Source organism: Arachis hypogaea, chromosome 19 (genome assembly GCF_003086295.3).
Source record: "Arachis hypogaea cultivar Tifrunner chromosome 19, arahy.Tifrunner.gnm2.J5K5, whole genome shotgun sequence".
Classification (NCBI taxonomy): Eukaryota; Viridiplantae; Streptophyta; class Magnoliopsida; order Fabales; family Fabaceae; genus Arachis; species Arachis hypogaea.
In genome coordinates, this window is record NC_092054.1 from 46,197,855 (window position 1) to 46,218,050 (window position 20,196).

The following is a 20,196-nucleotide window of genomic DNA, read 5'->3' on the forward strand; positions in this document are numbered from 1 at the left end:
ACTTTAAGACAAAGTTACTAACTACTAATGATCATGTAATGAAGACACAAACATAGATAATCACATAACATAGAAAACGAAAAACAGAAAAAGTAAGAACAAGGAATGAGTCCACCTTAGTGATGTCCTTGAGCTCTTCTATGTCTCTTCCTTGTCTTTGCTGCTCCTCCTTCATTGCTTTTAGATCTTCTCTGATTTCATGAAGGATGATGGAGTGCTCTTGATGTTCCACCCTTAGTTGCTTCCAATAATTGTGTGGAAGAAAATGTATCCCCTGAGGTATCTCAGGGATCTCTTGATTTGCAGTTAAATGTTCTACCACTGAGCTATAGATCTTTTACATAATTGTTTTACCACACCAAACTTAGAATGTTGCTCGCCCTCGAGCAAAAGAAGAAGGAATAGATGAAGAAGATGTGGAAATAAAAACTAGGATTATGAGGAGGTAAAGTGGGGATCCTGTGGGGTCCACAGATCCTGAGATGATCCTGTGGTGTCCACAGATCCTGAGGTGTCAAGGCATTTACATCCCTGCACCAATTTAGGCATGTAAAATGCCCTTGCACACAACTCTGGGCGTTCAACGCCAGGTTGGTGCTCTTTTTGGGCGTTCAACGCCCCTTTGCTGCCTTTTCTGGCGTTGAACGCCAGAACCATGCTTGTTCTGGGCGTTCAGCGCCAGAACTATGCTCTGTTCTGGCGTTTGAACGCCAGACAGATGCTCCTCCAGGGTGTGATTTTTCTTCTGCTGTTTTTGATTCTGTTTTCAATTTTTATATTTATTTTGTGACTCCACATGATCATAAACCTAAGAAAACATGAAAATAATAAAAATAAGAATTAGATAAACATTGGGTTGCCTCCCAACAAGCGCTTCTTTAATGTCAATAGCTTGACAGTGGGCTCTCATGGAGCCTCACAGATGTGCAGAGCTTTGTTGAGACTCTCCAACACCAAACTTAGAGTTTGGATATGGGAGTTCAACACCAAACTTAGAGCTTGGTTGTGGCCTCCCAACACCAAACTTAGAGTTTGACTGTGGGGGCTCTGGTTGACTCTGCTTGGAGAGAAGCTTTTCCTGCTTCCTCTCCATGGTTGCAGAGGGAGATCCTTGAGTTTTGAATACAAGGGAGTTCTCATTCCATTGAAGGAATATTTCACCTCTGTCAACATCAATCACAGCTCTTGCTGTGGCCAGGAAAGGTCTTCCTAGGATGATAGATTCATCCTCTTCCTTTCCAGTATCCAGGACTATGAAATCAGCAGGGATGTAAAGGCCCTCAACCTTTACTAAAACATCCTCTACTTGTCCATAAGCCTGTCTTCTTGAGCTGTCTGCCATCTCTAGTGAGATTTTAGCAGCTTGCACCTCATAGATTCCCAGTTTCTCTATTACAGAGAGGGGCATGAGGTTTATTCCTGAACCAAGGTCACACAGAGCTTTAAAGATCATGGTGCCTATGGTGCAGGGTATTATGAACTTTCCAGGATCCTGTCTCTTCTGAGGCAATGTCAGTTGATCCAGATCACTTAGTTCATTGATGAACAAGGGAGGTTCAACTTCCCAAGCATCAATGCCAAACAATTTGGCATTCAGCTTCATGATTGCACCAAGAAACTTGGCAGTTTGCTCTTCAGTGACATCGTCATTCTCTTCAGAAGAGGAATACTCATCAGAGCTCATGAAGGGCATAAGGAGGTTCAATGGAATCTTTATGGTCTCTAGATGAGCCTCAGAGTCCTTTGGTTCCTCAGAGGGAAGCTCCTTATTGATCACTGGACGTCCCAGGAGGTCCTCCTCCTTGGGATTCACGTCCTCTCCTCTCCTCAGAGGTTCGGCCATGGCGCTTATGTCAATGGCCTTGCACTCTCCTTTTGGGTTCTCTTCTGTATTACTTGGGAGAGTACTAGGAGGGATTTCAGTGATCCTTTTACTCAGCTGGCCCACTTGTGCTTCCAGATTTCTAATGGAAGACCTTGTTTCATTCATGAAACTTACAGTGGCCTTAGATAGATCAGAGACTAGATTTGCTAAATTAGAAGCATTTTGTTCAGAGTTCTCTGTCTGTTGCTGAGTGGATGATGGAAAAGGCTTGCTATTGCTAAACCTACTTCTTCCACCATTATTAAAGCCTTGTTGGGGCTTTTGATCCTTCCATGAGAAATTTGGATGATTTCTCCATGTTGAGTTATAGGTGTTTCCATAAGGTTCTCCTAAGTAATTTACCTCTGCTATTGCAGGGTTCTCAGGATCATAAGCTTCTTCTTCAGAAGATGCCTCTTGAGTACTGTTGGATGCAGCTTGCATTCCATGCAGACTCTGAGAAATCATATTGACTTGCTGAGTCAATATTTTATTCTGAGCCAATATGGCATTTAGAGTATCAACCTCAAGAACTCCCTTCTTCATAGGCGTCCCATTACTCACAGGATTCCTTTCAGAAGTGTACATGAACTGGTTATTAGCAACCATGTCAATGAGTTCTTGAGCTTCTGCAGGCGTTTTCTTTAGGTGAATGGATCCACCTGCAGAGGTGTCCAGTGACATCTTTGATAGCTCAGATAAACCATCATAGAATATATCCAGGATGGTCCATTCTGAAAGCATGTCAGAAGGACACTTTTTGGTCAACTGTTTGTATCTTTCCCAAGCTTCATAGAGAGATTCACCTTCTTTCTGTCTGAAGGTTTGAACATCAGCTCTAAGCTTGCTCAGCTTTTGAGGAGGAAAGTACTTGGCTAAGAAAGCCGTGACCAGCTTATCCCAAGAGTTCAGGCTGTCTTTAGGTTGAGAATCCAACCATAATCTAGCTCTGTCTCTTACAGCAAAAAGGAAAAGCATGAGCCTGTAGACTTCAGGATCTATTCCCTTAGTCTTAACAGTATCACATATCTGCAAGAATTCAGTTAAAAACTGAAAAGGATCTTCAGATGGAAGTCCATGAAACTTGCAGTTCTGCTGCATTAGAGAAACTAATTGAGGTTTCAGCTCAAAGTTGTTTGCTCCAATGGCAGGAATGGAGATGCTTCTTCCATGTAAATTGGAATTAGGTGCAGTAAAGTCACCAAGCATCTTCCTTACATTATTATTATTTTCGGCTGCCATCTCCTCTGCCTGTTCGAAATTTTCTGAAAGGTTATCTCTGGATTGTTGTATTTTAGCTTCTCTTAATTTTCTCTTCAGAGTCCTTTCAGGTTCTGGATCTGCTTCCACAAGAATGTTCTTATCCTTGCTCCTGCTCATAAGACAAGGAAGAATGGACAGAAAAATAATAATAATAATAGAGATTCTCTTTACCACAGTATAGAGGTTCCCTTTTGTGAGTAGAAGAAAAGGGGGAGATAAAGGATGTGATGTAAAGGAAGAAATGCAACTGTACTGATGGAAGAGATGTGAGATGAGATGTTAGGATATGAATGAATAAATAGAATAGGATGGGAGAGGTATAATTTTCGAAAATTATTTTGAAAAGGAGTTAGTGATTTTTGAAAATTGGTTTTTGAAAATTTGTTAGTATTTTTCGAAATTTTTTTTTTTTTGAAATAAAATTAAAAATAAAAATAATTAGTTAATTAAAAAGAAATTTTTGAAAAAGGGGAGAGATATTTTCGAAATTGAGAGAGAGAGAGTTAGTTAGGTGGTTTTGAAAAAGATAAGAAATAAACAAAAAGTTAGTTAGTTAGTTGAAACAAATTTTGAAAAGATAGGAAGTTAGGAAGTTAGAGAAGATATTTTGAAAAGATATTTTTGAACAAGATAAGATAAGAAGATATTTTGAAAAGATATGATAGGATTAGTTTTGAAAAAGATTTAATTTTTAAAATCACAATTAATGACTTGATTCATAAGAAATCACAAGATATGATTCTAGAACTTAAAGTTTGAATCTTTCTTAACAAGTAAGTAACAAACTTCAAATTTTTGAATCAAAACATTAATTGATTATATTATTTTCGAAAATTATGATATAAAATAAGAAAAATATTTTTGAAAAATATTTTTAAAATTTTCGAAAATAACCAAGAATTTTGAAAAAGATTTGATTTTTGAAAAAGATTTTGAAAAAGATAAGATTTTCAAATTGAAAATTTGATTTGACTCATAAGAAACAATTTGATTTTTAAAAATTTTTGACAAAGTCAATCCAAATTTTCGAATTTGATGAGAGAAAAAGGGAAAGATATTTTTTTGATTTTTGAAATTTTTATGAAAAACATGAAAAATATGCAATGCATGAAATTTTTAGATCAAAACATGTGATGCATGCAAGAATGCTATGAATGTCAAGATGAACACCAAGAACACTATGAAGATCATGATGAACATCAAGAACATATTTTTGAAAAATTTTTAATGCAAAGAAAACATGCAAGACACCAAACTTAGAATTCTTTAATGCTTGCGCACTAAGAATTCAAGAATGCATATGATAAACATGAAAAGACACAAAACAAAAAATCATCAAGATCAAACAAGAGGACTTACCAAGAACAACTTGAAGATCATGAAGAACACTATGAATGCATGATATTTTCGAAAAAATGCAAGATGCACATGCAAGTGACACCAAACTTATAATGTGACTCAAGACTCAAACAAAAAACACAAAATATTTTTGATTTTTATGATTTTCTAATTTTTTTTGGATTTTTCTTCGAAAATAATATGAAAAAGAAAAATTAAGGATTCCAAAATTTTTAATATGAATTCCAGGAATCTTGCCATGTTAGTCTAAAGCTTCAGTCCAGGAATTAGACATGGCTCACTAGCCAGCCAAGCTTTCAAAGAAAGCTCCAGTCCAAAACACTAGACATGGCCAATGGCCAGCCAAGCTTTAGCATGTAAATCAGAAACAGTAGCAGGTGGATTAACTCCAACTAGCTTGCTCTTGATAACAAATTGCTGCCTCAGTCCAAATAAATTTAGACATGGCTTTACAGCCAGCCAGGCTTCACATGCTTCATGAAACACTAGAATTCATTCTTAAAAATCTTGAATAAATTTTTGAAAACATTTTTATTTTATTTTATTTTTTTCGAAAACAAAAGAGAAATTTTTTTTTTTTGAAAATATTTTTGAAGGATTTTTTGAAAAGAAAACGAAAAGAAAGTTACCCAATCTGAGCAACAAGATGAACCGTCAGTTGTCCATACACGAACAATCCCCGGCAACGGCGCCAAAAACTTGGTGGACGAAATTGTGATCACTTTAATGTAGTACTCTTTGTTATTGTATGGAATCATTATTATGGCTCTTTACTATGTGTGGACACAACTCCGTTCAACTAACCAGCAAGTGTACTGGGTCGTCCAAGTAATAAACCTTACGCGAGTAAGGGTCGATCCCACAGAGATTGTTGGCTTGAAGCAAGCTATGGTCACCTTGTAAATCTCAGTCAGGCAGATATAAAGTGACAATGATGTTTTCGAATATTATATAGTAAGATAGGGATAGAGATACTTATGTAGATTCATTGGCAGGAATTTCAGATAAGCGAATGGAGATGCTTTTCGTTCCTCTGAACCTCTGCTTTCCTGCTATCTTCATCCAATCAGTCTTACTCCTTTCCATGGCTGGCTGTATGCAAGGGCATCACCGTTGTCAATGGCTACATCCCCTCCTCTCAGTGAATCATATTTCACGCACCCTGTCACGGCACGGCTATTCATCTGTCGGTTCTCGATCATGCTGGAATAGGATTCACCCTCCTTTTGCGTCTATCACTAACGCCCAACAATCGCGAGTTTGAAGCTCGTCACAGTCATTCAATCATTGAATCCTACTCAGAATACCACAGACAAGGTTTAGACCTTCCGGATTCTCTTGAATGCCGCCATCATTCTAGCTTATGCCACGAAGATTCTGGTTAGGAGATCTAAGAGATACTCATTCTAGCTTAATTCATGTAGAACAGAAGTGTTTGTCAGGCACGCGTTCATAAGGGGGAAGGATGATGAGCATCACACATAATCATCACCTTCATCACGTTCTTGGGTGCGAATGGATATCTTAGAAGCGAAATAAGATGAATTGAATAGAAACCAGAAGTACTTTGCATTAATCTTTGAGGAACAGCAGAGCTCCACACCTTAATCTATGGAGTGTAGAAACTCTACCGTTAAAAATACATAAGTGAAAGGTCCAGGCATGGCCGAGATGGCCAGCCCCTCTGATCTAAGAACCAGACGTCCAAAGATGTCTAATACAATAGTAAGAGGTCCTATTTATAATAAACTAGCTACTAGGGTTTACATGAGTAAGTATTTGATGTATAAATCCACTTCCGGGGCCCACTTGGTGTGTGCTTGGGCTTGGGCTTGAGTGTTACACGTGCAGAGGCCATTTGTGGAGTTGAACGCCAGTTTCTGTGCCAGTTTGGGCGTTCAACTCTGGTTTTGGATCCTTTTCTGGCGCTGGACTCCAGACTTGGGCAGAAGGCTGGCGTTGAACGCCAGTTTATGTCGTCAATTCTTGGTCAAAGTATGGACTATTATATGTTGCTGGAAAGCCCTGGATGTCTACTTTCCAACGCAATTGGAAGCGCGTCATTTCGAGTTCTGTAGCTCCAGAAAATCCACTTTGAGTGCAGGGAGGTCAGAATCCAACAGCATCAGCAGTCCTTTTTCAACCTCTGAATCTGATTTCTGCTCAAGTCCCTCAATTTCAGCCAGAAAATACCTGAAATCACAGAAAAATACACAAACTCATAGTAAAGTCCAGAAATGTGAATTTAACATAAAATCTATTAAAAACATCCCTAAAAGTAACTAGATTCTACTAAAAATATACTAAAACAATGTCAAAAAGCGTATAAATTATCCGCTCATCAGTCCTCTCCAATGTTCAACTTGTTACCATTTTTCATCTGTTGGGTCTCTTCCACTACCGACAACGAGTTTGAATTTTTGCCAATGGCATCCACTTTCACTCCTTCATGCATCATGATACCATCCTTATTGGAGTCGTTGGTTCCCATTGAGTTATCATGATTGGAATCTGGATGAACTTGTGCACTATAGACCTCTCCTCCCACTTCCTTAACAAAAATATCATGCTTTGGATTGCCCACCTTCACTGATATCCACTCATTAATGAACTCCTATTATTGGCAATCAATTAAAGTTCTAGCCATACTAAATACTCTAGTTTTAGAAACATCATGTTGCATAAATAATTTACCGTATAATTTTGCAATTTACAAAATAAATTCATAGACCATTTATGTATCCGTAGACCACATTAAGGTTTATGCTATCTTCTATTAGACTTCTTAATAACAGCTCTATTTTTTCCTCAAATTCTTTCCCTTGAACCACTTTTCTTATTGGTGGTGCCCCAGTCTTTTTTTTTTTGCAAGCTTTCATCCTTTTCTCTTTTTCTACTTCAATTATCAACATGTGTAAACTTTTTCCACTTCAAATTGATATCCCTTCTATTGTAGTTTTTCCTTTCCTCGCCATCCATCTTCTTCCTGGTCGCAGTACTCTGTTCCTTATTTCCATATTCTACTGTGTCCCACCTCTTTTGAATCTAAAGATGGAAATTCGAATCTTTTTTCCTTCCCATGTAGCTCCATTCAGTCTTTTAATGGCCCTAATCGCGTCCTCAAAAACTTTGAATCTAATAAAACTGAAAGGTCCATCTACATTCCTCCTCTTATTCCAGGACATATACACATTTGTCACCCTTCTATCCTTTTTGAATTCCTTATACATATTACTTCTGGATATAGTCTTGGGAAGGTTATCCACACAAATGGTATATCCTGCATATTCTTTGTCCGCTCACTTGTTAGGGTTAAAGTCATCCAGTTTCTTATTGTTGACTACTTGATGTTTCTAGGACTTTTATCCTTGTTGGATTTACCATTCACTGTTATCTCCACCATTGTTGATATTATATATACTCTTGATCCCGCCTTTGTTGCCTCCATAACGGTTAATTCAACCCCTCGCACTCTCTCTCCCTTATTTCCAACACCAGCGACACTGGTAACCTTACAGTGTTTCCCTCTTTCATAACTCAACTCCCCTCTCACACCTTGTACTCTTGCGTACTCTATTTGTTAATCACACTTTTCCAAGTCCAAAGTGAGCAGGCAATGAGAATTATTGAGTTTAGAGACATATAATATTTTAATTATTAATTTTTTTCTATTGTGTTGCAAAATTTGTAGTCAACTCTGCCTATGTTACACTTGCGGTACATAGCCGGTCCCAAGCTCGGATAAAGGAGGAGGGTTGTATTAGGACTTCGGCAACCAACATAAAAACTTGGTCGAATCTTCATGACACGAATCAAAGATGTTATTATGCTAAAGCTAGGCCATTACCCAGAAGCAACGTGCTGTATGGCTCGAGTATAGTGTCAAATGAGCAAGAGCCGCCACATCGGTGTCCGGATGTAGTGTTAAATGAGCAAGGGTTCCCGCATTTTCATGAATGGACGAGGGTAAATAAGCTAGTGCACAAAGTAAAAGGTAAAGGTCGGAGCGACAGAAGGTTGAGATTTGGGACATGGAACATAGGCACTCTAACAGAAAAATCCATGGAGGTGGTGAGCACAATGACAAGGAGGAAGATTAATATTATGTGCCTACAAGAAACAAATGGGTTGGTATGAAGGCTAGGGAGTTGGATATTTCCGGATTTAAACTTTGGTATACAGGAAAGGTGAAGAATAGGAATGGGGTTGGAATTATTGTGGATAAACAGTGGAAGAAGGACGTAGTGAATGTCAATAGGGTGGGAGATCAAATCATCTCTATCAAACTTGTGGTGGAGGGAGGTGCTTTTCATGTGATTAGCGCCTATGCACCGCAAGTGGGTTCGAACGAACAACACAAGATAAGATTTTCGGAGGATCTAGAGAGTTTGGTCCAAGACATACCTTTGAGATATAATATTTTCTTAGGAGGAGATTTAAATAGTCATGTTGAAAGAGAAGTGACTGTGTATGGAAGTATTCACGGGGGCCATGGTTTCGTTGTGATCAATGCCGAGGGTAAAATTATTTTGAACTTTTCCTCAACCTTTGACCTTCTCATAGCAAATACATGTTTTAAAAAGAGAGATGAACATCTCATAACCTATAAGAGTGGCATGACAAGCTCTCAAATCGACTTCTTCTTGTTGAGGAGAGTCGACCAGAAATTTTGCATTAATTGTAAAATTATCCCGGTAGAGAGTTTAACAACACAACATAGGATGCTCATCATGGATTTTCATGTTGGGCAAAAGTTAAGGAAAAGACATCATACGAAGAAGCCAATGATGAGGTGGTGGCGGATGAAAGGGGTAACACCCAAATATTCAAATCCTTATACTTGAGTCATAAGTCAATGATAATAAGGTGGTACAACTCTCAAGGTGGATTTTTAATACATAGTTTATAAGTAAAATTGAAAGGAGTATTAAACGAGAAGCCTGAAAAGGAGTAAAAATAAAATCGCAAATTCGTAGTGCTCACATATCAACAAAAAAAGGTAAAGTGTGAACTAAGACGATATAAAGACAATGCCATCGAGAAGAATAAGATAAAACAAAATACAGATAGGTAACATAAATAATTAGCTACTAGTCGTGACCCGCGAAGTTTAGGCTGGCTAGGGTACAGTATAAAAGCAGTTTGACAACTATATCTCCTAATCTCTCCCAAAAGAAACATAAGAACCTCTATAGGCAAGTTTAAGAGAGTTCAGTACATAATATAAGCTTTTCAAAATAAAGGTGGAGAGATTCTAAGCAAAATATCAAGTAGAGAATATAAAGATCTTCACCATCTCTCAGATGAACCACAGCTCACTTCTGAGCACCTGGACCTGTATCTGAAAAACAAGAGATATATATGGAATGAGAACCCCCAACCCATGGGTTCCCAGTACGGTAAAAGTGCCAAATAAATACAATGCATTGTAATAAAAACTCACTAAGCATCCTAAACTTCCTTTCACCAAATATTCATCATATGTTCTCGCTAATCCATAATAGGCAACTGTCATAAGGGAATGCTAAATCTAATTCATCTTCCTCATGCTTCCCAACTTTCTAATCCTTCGACAATTCACAATCAGAATTATAAATAAAACCATTCCCAGCTTTTCTGTCTCAGCAATTCTATATCATTACCTCATATCCTCACCTGGAGCAAGTGAAATCACTTCACTGCGTCTACCCAGAGAGCTCAAATTATCTCATTTAATAATCATCATCGCTATTCAATTACATCATCAACTTATCTCATCAACAACAGCCCTCAGTGTCAATCGACACCAGCATGAGGGACCTCTCAGTTGTACAAACACAAGCAATACAGGCAAGTAATACACAATAAGGTACAAGTAGAACAAGTAGCACGTAATCAAGTAAAATAGCATATATGATATAACAATCCAAAACAAATAGGCAAACTCAAACAATTCAAACATATGCAAATGATGTATGCCTGCCGTATGGCTGATGATATCATCTGTCGGTTATATAGCCAACCCGACACGTCCTGGTAGCTAACCATGGACAAAAACACCCATCGCAGAGCAATTAGGTTTGAGCTACAACCCCCTTACTACTACCCGCTCAACCCAGAGCCAGTGGAATAACCACTACTGCGGCTACTACCCAGGCGGGTGTTTAAAAGCTCAACCTAGAGCGAGTGGAATAACCACTACTGCCGCTACTGCCCAGGTGTCACAATCTCTGACCTGGAGCAAGCGGAACCACAATCCTTGCTACTATCCAGGTATCATAGTCTCTGACCTGGAGCAAGTGGGATGAACCACAACCCTTGCTACTGCCCAGGATCTCAAAACATACATTCATCCAGTTTAAAATCAATCATCATTGTTATCAAATCTCAAACATTAACCTAGAGCAAGCAGAACGAACCACAACCCTTGCTACTACCCAGGCATCACAAATACACATTCATTCATAATCATTCTTCATTATTACCAATTCTCAAACAATGACCCAGAGCAAGTGGGACGAACCACGACCCTTGCTACTACCCAGGCATCACAGACATACATTCATTCAAAATTCCATAATTAAGCTCATTCATTATAATTCTCATTCCGCATCTCATACCCGGAGCAAGTGGACAACGCCACTGCCTACTACCCGGGGTCACACATCACATTCAACATTTTTCATCATTATTCATATATACATTTAGTCATTAATCATATACATATACATACTTAGCCATAATTCAATTCTTATCACAGCCATCCGGCCCATACTATACACAACACTTTCACCATCATCCTCAGCAACTCATACAATCATCATTACTCATCATTCACCATTGATTCTCACTTTACTTCATCCGTAAGTCACCACATGTCCTAGCTTCTTTTCATTACTAGGCATACTATAAAAATTTAGGACTCAAAGGATGAAAATAGAGGCTTAGAAGTCTAAAATTCGGCTTTAAAAACTCAAAAATCAATTTTTGCTGAGAATGGGGTCACGCGTACGCATCGCCCACGCGCACGCGTGGAAGGCAGAGAAAAGCGGGTGACGCGTAAGCGTCGCTCATGTCCACGCATGGGAAGCAGAAAGGTAGCGCGACGCGTGTGCGTCAGTCATGCGTACGCGTGGGTGCATTTTGTGCTCTTAGCATAAAACCAGCACAGTACTAGCGCAACTCTCTGGATTTTCTATTGGGCACTTGCATCAATACAGCGACGCGTACGCATTGGCCAGGCGCACGCATGAGAGAGTAAAATTCGTGAGTGACGCATGCGCGTTGGCCATGCGTGTGCGTCGGAGTACGTTTTAACAAAAATTTTACTAAGTTTAAAAAGCTGTAGAATTTTATTTTCAAACCTCAAACTTTCGCCATACATAACTTCTTCTACAAAATTCTTTTTTCAACCATTTCTGAACCGTTGGAAAGATCGTTGAATGAACTTTCATAAAAATTCAGTTTTGAAGAATTCCTAACTCCAAGAGCTGAGTTATGGACTGCTAAAGTCGGTCAAAAATCAATTTTTACCCAAAAACAGAAATCACCAATTATTCCAATGTTCACAAGCCAAATTCATTTTCACTCATCCAAATGACCACAACCCAACCACATTCATATAATTACACTCAACCAAAACCAAACCTACCACATCTATACAATTCAATTCAATTTCATCACCTTCCACTCCTAAATTCCTAATTCCTTATTATTCCACATTCCTCCCATTTATTCACACACTCAATATTCAATATCCATTCAATTTCATATGACATCACACAATACACACATCACTTACCTTCCTTACCTCTTTCCGGCCTCCGACCCAAGATTCACGGCCTCTGGCCCAAATTCACAATGTAAATGCATATTCCACAAATCAATATTCATTTTCCAATTCATCAAATTCTCAACACAACAAATATAAAAATTCACACAATTCTCAACCCAATCATTAATTTACATTAAATATCAACTATACATATTAGTACTAACCATTTACACAATCCAAACTTAATCCTAGAGGCATCTAGTCTAGAAATTCTCACCACACCACACTGTACTTAAATGAAACTTAAACTGTAAGAATCGTGAATTAATTAACTGATTAATTAACGTAAAATAATAATAATTTTATTAATTTAATTGCCCGAAATAGGTCCAAAATTTTAGGATATTAATTAGAAAATATAAATATGATATTTGGACTTAGTAGATTTTTCTGAGTTGGAAAATGTAATTTTCTTCGGAAAATTGCGTAAAAATGCGTACCAGTATATTAATTGGCAGTACCGGCTTAAATCTGTCTGGTACTGTATAAAAGTAGTAAAAACAGTAGAAAAACTTAGGAAAATAATTAAAGTTGAAAACCGGGCACTAATTTTAAAGGTTTGACCCAAAATTAGGCCAAACGGGCCAAAAACGCTAACGGGTTGGACTGGGCTCGAGTTAGGCCCAAGTCCAACTTATATATAAGCATAAATAAAGGCCATTCAGCCTTATTCTTCATTAAACAACACACACACCAGCAGCTGAAGTGAGGAGAAGAAGAGAGAAAAGTCACTATTCACATCCACATTCAATCGAAACTATCTCGAGCTACGGTGCTCCGATTCGCGTGTCGTCAACGGCTACGAGAAGCTGTCGTCGAGCCTGTTACTCTCATCTACCATTTGTAGGTAAGATTTCAAAGATTCTTCTCTATTCATCAGCCCTAAGAGTTTTGACTTTTGGGGTTTTGTATTAAGTAAAATTTTGTGATTTTGAGTGTTTAGGTACATTCTAGCCCTTGATTGACATTGGTTTTGGCTTCTAAAACTGTTGGGTAAGGTGAGTTGTTCTTGAACCTTTGTAAATTGGTTTATGGTGAGTATTAGGTTTTGATTTATGTGAAATATGTGATATTAGAATGAATATTGGAGCTTGTTGGTGATTATTGATGCTTGTGGAGTTGATTGGTGGCTTGGACTGTGGTTGAAAGCTTGACTTGTGCTTAATTGGGGTTTTGGTACATACTGGGAATCGGCCAAGGTATGGTTTCGGTTTTCTCTATGTAGTATATAATATTCATGGACACTTAGGCTAGTGACCCATAGGATAGATTTGGAATTTATATGTTTTTGATGATTGTTTGGGTTGTTGATGTTGTAAATGTTAATTGAGATAATGGGGTTGGAATGTGATGTATGATGAACTTGTATGCATATGTGTGTTAGTCATTAATATGGAGTATGAATGAGTTGATGAGAAAGATTGATATTGATGAAATGAGAATTTGTGAATGTGTTAGTGGAAAATTGCTTGATGTGTTGGATATTGATATTCAAGGTTGAGAATGTCAAAATGTAAAGGAAAGAGTAGTAAAAATGGTGTAATATGTCTTAGAGTGTAGATTTTGATGAGAAATGGAGTTTTGAATGGTTTGGTATAGGTTGGAATGTGTATGGTAAGAAATGGTGGTAATTGTGAAGTTTGGTAAAATTGGGTTTTTGGTGAACTTTGTTCGATCATAACTTTTGCCTCGATTTTCAAAATTTGATGAGATTTGATTAGAATTAAAGATCTTTGAAAACCCTTTAAATTGATATAAAGTTTGTGAAAATTGGAATTTTTTGGAGGAAGTTATGATCATTCAAAGTTGGTGTTAAAAATATGAAATTATGCAAGGTTGCAAAATTTCATGATTTCTGATATGTGCGAGCGCACACCCTGCGAAAATTTTGACCTGTGCGGATGCACACACCTGTGCGCACGCACAGGCAGGAAAATGCGTTCTGTTTGCAGCGCTAGCACAGCTTGTGCGCGCATATATCTAAGGAAGAATTTCAACCTGTGCGGACGCACAGGTCTGTGTGGACGCACACGTTGGGAAGGCCATTCTGTTAGGGGCACTGGCACAGGTTGTGCGAGTGAACAGATTCTATAAGTTTTGCCACCTGTGCGTACGCACACCCCTGTGTGTACGCACACATTTTAAAATCTCCTGGGTGTGCGCACGCACATGCCATGTTCCTTAAATTTTACTTATTTTTCAACTATTCTACCTTCCCAACAAGGTTGTAAGCTTCTGTAACACCATTTAGAACTCTTGGGCCTAGTCTTAGACTTTTAAAACATTGGAAAAGATTCTAGGGGATTTAGATGACATTATCAAGAAAACTTAGAAAACGGAGGCCTAGGTTTCTGGCGTGCTGAGGGTGGCTTGATGTTATGTGATGTATGGTTGATGTATGAGACAAGAATTGAGGAACTATTGAGTTCGAAATTGAGATGTATATTTACAGTGGTTGTGGTGAGTCGAGGACTCTGAATGAGATGATGGATCCATGTATACTAAAAATATTTTCTGAAAACCACTAAAATAATGTTTTCACTAAGATTATGGAACATTATGCGCCTGGCAGGGACGATGGTTAATCCCGCCTGTCGAGGTAGTAGCGATGGCGTAAGGACAGTGTTTAATCCCGCTTACGTTGAGATGTGAGGTCTGAGGCAAAAGTATCCCGCTCGCATCCCTTTGGATCAATAGAGCGTGCAGGCGCAAAACCCTGGATAGTGATCCGAGCACTATATCTCGAGGTTCCCATTGATGATTCCAAAGGGCAACATCTCCATGGAGATGTGTCGGGTTGGCAATTGAACCGACAATGTGATATCACAGCCAGTAGGGCAGGCATTCATCATATGCATTTTCTATCGGTTTGTATGCTTTGTTTACTTGTAATGGCTTGCCTATTCGTATAACATGCCTAATTGCTATTTGAATTAATTGCCTTCTATGTCAATACTTGTGTTTTACTTGCATTGTACATTATCTGTGTTTTCTACTGGGATTGAGGAGGTTCGAAAGGCGGTGGCGATGGGATCGCATGGAGGATAGGTTGGTGATGGCTGTGGGACAGCGGTGTTTGGTTAGAATAGAAATCCCCTAAGATAGATTACCCGGTTTGTTTATGTTAAGGTTTATATCTTATGCTTATTTATTTTAGTATGCTTTAAGATTTTGTGATGGATATGGAGCTTAAGATTGCCTTTGGCGTCCCTGGGTCTTATATCCTACATCACTGGGCACTGTTACCATACTAAGAACCTTCGGTTCTCATACCATATTTCTGTTGTGTTTTTCAGTTGCAGGTCACAACCCACCTCAGTGAGTTGCTTCGGATGGTGACAAAAGCGGAGGATCTTGGATTCTTTTGGAGTCTTTTAGGTTTATCTTGTTTATACATCTCTCTTTTAGTATTTTGTCTTTGCCTAGATGCTTGTATTATGGGAGAAAAACTTGTATAAGTTGTTTTTAAACTGTCAGGTTTCTGTATGGTTTTGTATACTTGTATATGGCTAGCCGGCTTAAACTCCGTGAGCCGTGGCTAGTTTCCTATGATATTATATACTTATCTTTTGTTGCATCTTATCTGTTTCTTGTGCTTTAAGTTAGAATCTTCGTTAGTACGTTTGCACTTTTTGAATCCTGTCTTTGAGTTATATCCTTCATCGGGCTTCTAGACTATACTATTCTTTCTATAAATATATTATGTATGAGCTTAGAACTGTCATAATCTCTTATTAACCCTTGCTTTACGACGCGAGATAAATCTTAGGCTAATTAGGGTGTTACATAAACCGTACCTCTTGTAGCCAAAATAATTGAGCTTCTTCTTGGAAGTCTCCACCAACCTTAGCTCCAAGCCTCACCAAAGCTCCACAAGTAACACCAACCTCCCAATTGTTTACCAAAATCAACCAATACTCTAACATAACCAATTTCACACTTACGATCAACCTAGAGTTCATAAAAATGATAAATCACAAGGGTTGGAGGGTTTCTTACCTTAACCCACTGAAGTTTGTGATGAATATCACCCATGTCTCATACTAGAGCACTCATAAACAACGAAAATCATAAAATTACTCAACACCCATAACCAAACTAGAATTTAAGGGGGAAAACGAAAACTGGGCAGAATAGAGTAGAATACTCATCGCAAAACTTAGATATAATTGTAGAGGATGAGAAGAGCGACACGTGGCCGCAAACGGCTCGTCAATTGGAGTTCCGGATCAAAAGTTATGGTGATTTGAAGTTTGATGGAGTTAGGATTTTCTCTCTTCTTCCTCTCTTCTTCATTTCAGCGCCCCACACCCCTTTTCTTAGGGTAAATGAGCTGAAATTCTCATAACTAATGTTTATATATGTTGAGTCTTGGGCCCACTTGGACCCGGTTCACTTGTTTTAGTTCGTTGGCCCAATTTTGGGACAAAACCTTTAAGATTAGAGTTTTAAATCGTATTTTAAATATTTCTATTTTCCCAAATTATAAATTCTTATTTCTTCAAATTATTCACCTCTAATTAATTTTCTCAGCCACAGTATCGGATAGATCGCAGCCAGTACTGCCGGTCAAATTTTCAGTGCACATTTTTATTCAGAAAACTATGTTTTCTTAAAAAAATTTGCTGAGGCCAAATATCATATCTAAATTATCAAGTTTCGATTGCTAATTTTTCTAACAATATTCGCTCCTATTCAATTTATTATTTAATTAATTACGATTTGACCAGGTTTTACATTCTACCCCCTACAGTAATTTTTGCCCTCGGAAATTCCATCCGTCACTACGAGTACGTGAGCGTAGTCTTCCTTTATATCAAACGTATGGTAGTCCCAAGGTCTTTTTACTCTGCGCGCTTCCATTGCCACGCTCTGATTCCTTTGTCTCCGAGGGAGGTCTTATGGAAGGTTTTAGAAAAAGAAGAGAGTAAGTATCGCATATATTCATACAATTAAAGACATGTATGATGGGGCCATAACTAGTGTGAAGACTCAAGGTGGTATGACAGAGGAATTTCCTATTAGTATAGGATTACACCAGGGATTATCCTTAAGTCCATACATTTTCACATTAGTCTTGGAAGTACTCACAGAGCACATCCAAAAGCCTGTGCCATGGTGCGTGCTTTTTGCCGATGATATCTTCCTTATGGGAGAGTCAAAGGAAGACTTAAATAAGAAGTTGGACTTATGAAGAGAAGCTCTAGAAGTGTATGGTCTGCGCGTAAGCCATAGCAAGACGGAATATATGGAATGTAAGTTCGGTTTGAGAAGGAAAAACCCTAAAATAGAGGTGAATATTGGAGAAAATATTCTACGAAAAGTTAAAAGTTTTAAGTAACTTGGGTGCATCATACAGGATAATGGAGAGATTGAACAGGATGTAAATCATAGGATCCAAGCAAGTTGGTCAAAATGGCGGAGTGCATCTGGTTTTATATGTGACAAAAAAGTACCTTTAAAACTTAAAGGTAAATTCTATCGCACTGCTATAAGACCGGCTATGCTTTATGGTACAGAGTGTTGGGTGACCAAAGGAAAGCACGAACATAAGCTAAGTGTGACAGAAATGAAGAAGTTGAAATGGATGAGTGGTCATACGTGATTGGATAAAATAAGGAACGAAGATATAAGGGAGAGAGTTGGAGTAGCACCCATTGTGAAAAAGTTGGTAGAATCACGTCTCAGGTAGTTCGGACATGTGAAAAGAAGACCGACAGAACACCCAGTTAGGAGGGTGGATGAAATGGAAGATGGACAAGAGGTGAAAGGTAGAGGAAGACCTAAGAAGACCATCCATGAGGTGGTCAAATGAGATCTACATGTAAATGGTCTCTCTGTAGACATGATACTTGAAAGAGCTCAATGGCATTATTTGATTCATGTAGTTGATCCCACCTAGTGGGACAAGGCTTTGTTGTTGTTGTTGTTGTTGTTGTTGTTGTTGCAAAATTTGTAGTCATGCTAAAATAAGTGTAGATAATGCAACTGTATGTATAATAACAGGAGAAAAAAATTAGAAAGACTTGTATATCGAAGTGATGTTATTTTGTCAAATCTAGTAAAGAAGAATGAAAAATTTGTAAATGAAGGGTACAATTTAGTGGTAAGTATATCATATTATTTATTTTAGGTTAATCTGAAATTTATGTTTATAAATTAATAGGTTGTATAGACTAATTTAATTTTTTTAGGAGAAAATATTAGAGCATTAGCCTGAAGATCAAGAATGTGTTAATGTTGAAGGAGTTCTTTTCAAATTGTTGGCTCATCCGAATGATGCAATTGGAAAGGTCTTTGATGCTGAGAATATAGGGCGTCTGGATAGTTTTAGTAGTGCTTTATGTCCGGAAAGTTTTGACAAGCCTAAATGTGTTTATAAGTTTGCAACTGGCAGAGTCTCTAGCAATATATCTCAGCAACATGTGATAAATGTAGAGAAGCAGCTTGAAACTTTAAAAAGAAAAACTAGATGATTATAAAGAAACCAAAATTCAATTGCCAACACTGCACAAATTTTTATTATCAAAATATAGTGATAAAGTGTCTATTTTGTCCGGTATATGTTAAATACTTAGTTGGTGATTTTTAAAGTATTAGTTGAAATTTAGTCTTATTTATCTATATAAAGACATTATTATTATTATTATTATTATTATTATTATTATTATTATTATTATTATTATTATTATAAATAATGAATTTTTATTATTATATTTTTTTAATACAATAAATATTTGTATATTTAAAAATTAAATATTTGTTATTAATTTTATATATATAAATATAATTTTAATATATTAAAATTGCTCAATTAGTTACGGTCAAACTACAATAAAAAATACAATTTCTTTTAAAAAAGTCCAAGTTAGCCATGGAAAAAACGTAACAGATTAGTATAAATTAGTCATGGATGATATGTGAAAAAACAGTGCGAGTTAGCCATGAAAAAAGTATGACTAAATAACTTGATATTACTTCGAAAAAAGTGTGACTAAAAAATTCAGCATGCACAAATTAGCAACGGATGAAGTGTGGTAGAATTATACTTTTCGATTTGATTATTTTTACTTAGGCACGGCATTAAGCATAGGTAATGATGTACAAATCGTGAATCTTCGAAGGTTTTCACAGTATTTAAAACTGTGACTAATAATCCCAATACCGTGATAAATTGAAAATACAACTCCCTGATTATCCACAAATATTTTTTCGTGGACAATGTATGGTTGTTATAATGTTTGTGGACTTTAGCTAAGATTTTTTCTGTGGCTAAATTTCTTATTTTTTGTAGTGTAGACTGCCTAAGGTTATTTTCTTAGATTTGAACCATTTATATGTTTTAAATTAGATTTGGATAATTAAAAGAAATAATTCCGCTAGGTAACCAACAAGGAGTGCAGCTAACTAATAATTTTTTTTAATATTTTTCTTTGAAGGGAACATGAATTAAATTATCATGATAAACATAAAAAGTCTAATGTAAAAACATCCAAAATCTAAAAAAATCTAAAACTAAATAATAACAAACATCCAAAATTATTTTTAAAAATTTATAATAAAAAAACATCTGAAACGTAAAAAAAAACATCCAAAATTATTTTAAAAATTCTAAAAATTATTTTAAAAATATCTAATAAAAAGAAACATCCGAAACATACACAAAAAGAAACATCTAAAATCTAACAAAAACGAGATAGCCAAAATTTTTTTAAAATTTCAAAATGTAACAACACGAGTCATCCAACAAAATATTGTAAAAAGAACATCCAAAAACTAAGAAAAGAGACATCTAAAACTATTTAAAAAATTGTCCAAAATCCATAAAATAAAAAATATCCAAAACATAAGAAAAAGAAACATCTGAAATTTAGAAGAAAGAAACATGTAAAACTAG

At 37.0% G+C, this 20,196-nt stretch overlaps 1 non-coding gene across 1 annotated transcript; it reads left to right on the forward strand.

The window, feature by feature from the left end:
- The first annotated feature begins 2,602 nt into the window (after window positions 1–2,602).
- LOC112781634 (small nucleolar RNA R71) lies at window positions 2,603–2,710 on the forward strand. The gene has a single exon (XR_003192399.1). It is a non-coding gene; the product is annotated as a small nucleolar RNA R71 (small nucleolar RNA).
- Window positions 2,711–20,196: the final 17,486 nt, after the last annotated feature.